Here is a 3,480-nt window from a genome sequence, read left to right on the forward strand (position 1 = left end):
AGGTGCTGGAACAGCTGCCCAGAGAGGCTGTGATGCCCCGTCCATCCTTGGAGGTGTTCAAGGCCAGGTTGGATGGGGCCCTGGGCAGCCTGGGCTGCTGTGAACTGGGGAGGTTGGTGGCCCTGCATTGGTGGGGGGTTGGAGCTTCAGGATCCTTGAGCTCCCTTCCAACCCAACCATTCTGTGATTGTTTTGCTGGAGCAGCCAAACTCTGATCCCACATTTCAGCACTGCAATGCACAGAGCCAGGGCTGGGGGAAGGAGCAGACAGGTGGTCTGGAGCTGAGTGCAAGCAGGGATGATCAGTATTCCTGTGCTGACACACAGGAGCTGTCGGGCCGTAGCTCTGCAAACAGCTTTTGTCTCTGCTTCCTGAAGTGCTGACAGCTTGCCACACTTTCAGGCTTTACTTTCTCTCCCTGCTTCAGTGCACCATTCTGGGAAATTTCCAAACTCTGCACTTCCTGCTTTCAAGGCACAGTGATTTCTCCCTTTCCAAATGATCTGACTTGAGGGATCCAGGGAGAAACGTGTGTCTTTAATGGTGTGAAAGGCAAATCTGAAATCAAGGGGTAACTTTGCATACGCTGCCTGACAGATGGCTCCAACCTTCCTCCCTCTGCTGAGTTTTTCTTGTTATGCTGCAATTGTTCAGCTGCTCAGGGATGCTCATACCTAACTTCCCAGTGTTCTGAGGCTCCATTCATGTTGGCAGAGCTCTGATCTTTGCAGCTGTATGAGAACACGATGTTCCAGCCTTCAGCTGCAGAAAAGAGCACGACAGTGCCTTCCCACAGCAGTAGCATCTGGGAGAATTTGGGTTGCAATGATGGAGAAGTGGTTTGGAGTCTTTTGTCATGGGAGGAGAGGGGCTTCTCGTTGCAGCAGAATCCCTGCTGGCATCACCTTGCTCAGACTGACAGAAGAACCAGTTGCAGATTTCGAGATTCTATATTTCTAAGCCTCTTGGAATTCTAAGCCTCCAATTCTAGATCTGAGCAGTTCTGTCTAAGGAAGCAATTCAGGTTATCATTATTAACTTAAGACACTTCTGTAGGCTGAAACAGTCGTGTTCACAAACCAAAAGCAAAACATGCCAAAAAAGGAGAATTCAGAAACCAAATTTCACCGTGGACCCCTTTCATTCACAGTACAAAGGAGTCAGACACAAAGGTATGTATTTGTCCTTGTTAAGATTCACAGAAGAGATGCTTCCCAACGATGGAAATTTCTCCTTGTCAGGACAGAGCTCACAAAGTCAACTTTCTGGAGGCTTGAGCAGCTGAGGAAGATCAGCCTTGCATTGCCAGGGATGGCTCTGGAATGGACAGAGTGTTCTCCAGCACCTCAGCTCACCTGGGCCCGCAGCTCTTCGAGTTCTGGTCGGGATTTCAGTCGGCTTTTGAAGTCAGTTTCCGTGTGCTGTAAGGAGGAAAAGAAAAAGCACATCAAAAATCACCTTGATCACTTTCCAAATCAAGAGAAAGATAAACCCTCCCTCAAAGTGCATCACTGAAAAGTGAAAGATTGAAACGTCAGCTGAACCAAGGTAGTGGGACTCCTTTGCGGCCCCAGTTCAGCCCTGGAGGCTCCTCCTCACCGCTGCAGTTTGGATGTGAGTATTTCTGATAAAAAATGACACAGGAAACAGAAAACTGGGAGCAAGCCATAGAACCATAAAGCCATGTGTTAAATGCAGCTATCAAACCAAAGTCTTTGAGTGAGAAATTACTTTCTGAAAGACTGAGCATTGGCACTGTGCTCGGGAGGTTGGACAGCCCCAGCTCTGCCACTGCCTGTCAGCTCTGCATCCACGTCCTTACAGAGCCCTGCCACTTCCTCCACAGCTTTGTAGGGCATCCCAGAGCTTTAATCTCTCTCTGTGTTGCCAGCCTTACAGAGCCAGCTCGGGTCTTTCCCCTGGGCACCCTGCATCAGACTGCAATGACTTTGCAAATGGCACAATGTCACACTTCTCCCTCCGGAGACAAAGCTATCAGATGGCAGTCCTAAGACTGCGACCAAAGCAAAGGAGATTACTGGACTCAAGAGACCTCCTCCTATATTCCTTGTGTTTTTGCAGAGCTGGAGATAACTAAATGTTCTACAAAGGCCTTGTAAGAAAACAGCTTTTACATTTGAATTCAGTGTGCTGCCTTCCCTTTCCAGCTGTAAAATCTTTTTAGTCCCTGAATTAAAGAGGTTTCCTGGAACTGTTTTGTCTAAACATAAAACAGCATGAAGTATCTCCTTATGCCTGGTGCAGTAAGAGACCTGTTTAGGGACTGTAATTCTGTCCTGAAGTCCTCAGTGCTGAGAAAACTGTTAGTGGTTTCTGCAGAAACAAGCAGAACCCTTCCCAGAGCAAATCCCATCAGAACAGAACGCAGTATTTGGTTTTCTAGTCCCAGCTTTGCTACCAACTCCATGAAATTCCTGGTGACTCCCAGGTAAGAGGTTGTAAGGCACTGTCAAAGAAGAGTATTCCCTTCTGAGTCGCAGGGAATCCACAGGAGCAGAGGAAAGCAACTTGCCATCTACAGATTTATGGGCCTGGCTGGGCAGATACCCTCTGTGGCACTAATTATAAAAGGATGAGTGGGAAATAAAACTCCCATCAAGTATTAAAAGGAATGGTGTTTGACAGACCAAGCAAGAGCCTGGTTCTGGGAGATGCTGGGTGTCCATAGCTCTAGAGCAGACACTGGCAGCCTCAGGACCAGGTCCCTGTGCTTTTCAAAGCAAATTCACATCATGCATCATACCTGCCTTCTAAATGCAAACACACGGGTAAAATTAAGCATACCTCTTTCATTAACAGATGGACCCCTTCAGGCTGATTGCTCTGAATAATTTCCAAGAATATTGGAGCAAACGTTGAGCTCAATCTGCTGATCTGAAAGAAGAAAGAAAGTGCTTCAGGAGCAGAACAAATGCAAAACAGACTTGTTTTACTAACGGCACAGAGAAAGAATCCATTTCAGTATGAGCCCAGGGCACCCAACTCCCTCATTAGAGAAGCACTCAGCTTTGTGTGCACACCTCATGTGCAGCACAGTCCAAAGCTGTTGGTTTGGTTCTCTTTCATTTAGGTGAGACTCTACACAAAAGCTGTCATGGCAAACTTGCAAGCCCTGGTGTTAACCTTGCACCAAATCTCCCTAGAAAAACAGTCTGTGTTAAGGTTTAGAATAATTCAGCAGATACTCAGCATGCAGCAGAGGAACATGCTACATGTATGCAGTAGTGAAATGTCACTTACGAGAAACACCTACTTAACTAGCTGTACAATTGAAACTGGCTGATACTGAGAGTATTTCCACATTTCATGGAGTTTGTTCAATTGTTCATCCTCAAACGTGACATTTCTACTCTTTGTATTCTGCAGAACACAGACAATAAACTGGGTGAAATAGAATCACGGAATGACAGCATGGCCTGGGTTGCAAAGGAGCACAGCGCTCATCCAGCTCCAAGCCC

At 47.0% G+C, this 3,480-nt stretch overlaps 1 long non-coding RNA gene across 1 annotated transcript; it reads right to left on the bottom strand.

Annotated features, from left to right (window-relative positions):
• Nucleotides 1–1,161: 1,161 nt before the first annotated feature.
• On the bottom strand, nucleotides 1,162–2,922 carry LOC122193684. Its single transcript, XR_006182950.1, has 2 exons — nucleotides 2,807–2,922; nucleotides 1,162–1,422 (listed from the first exon to the last, which is right to left on the bottom strand). It is a non-coding gene; the product is annotated as an uncharacterized LOC122193684 (long non-coding RNA).
• Between the last annotated feature and the right edge of the window lie 558 nt (nucleotides 2,923–3,480).

The sequence above is a fragment of the Lagopus leucura genome, unplaced genomic scaffold, assembly GCF_019238085.1.
Source record: "Lagopus leucura isolate 7727_CA_CO unplaced genomic scaffold, USGS_WTPT01 25957-0_obj-0_obj, whole genome shotgun sequence".
Classification (NCBI taxonomy): Eukaryota; Metazoa; Chordata; class Aves; order Galliformes; family Phasianidae; genus Lagopus; species Lagopus leucura.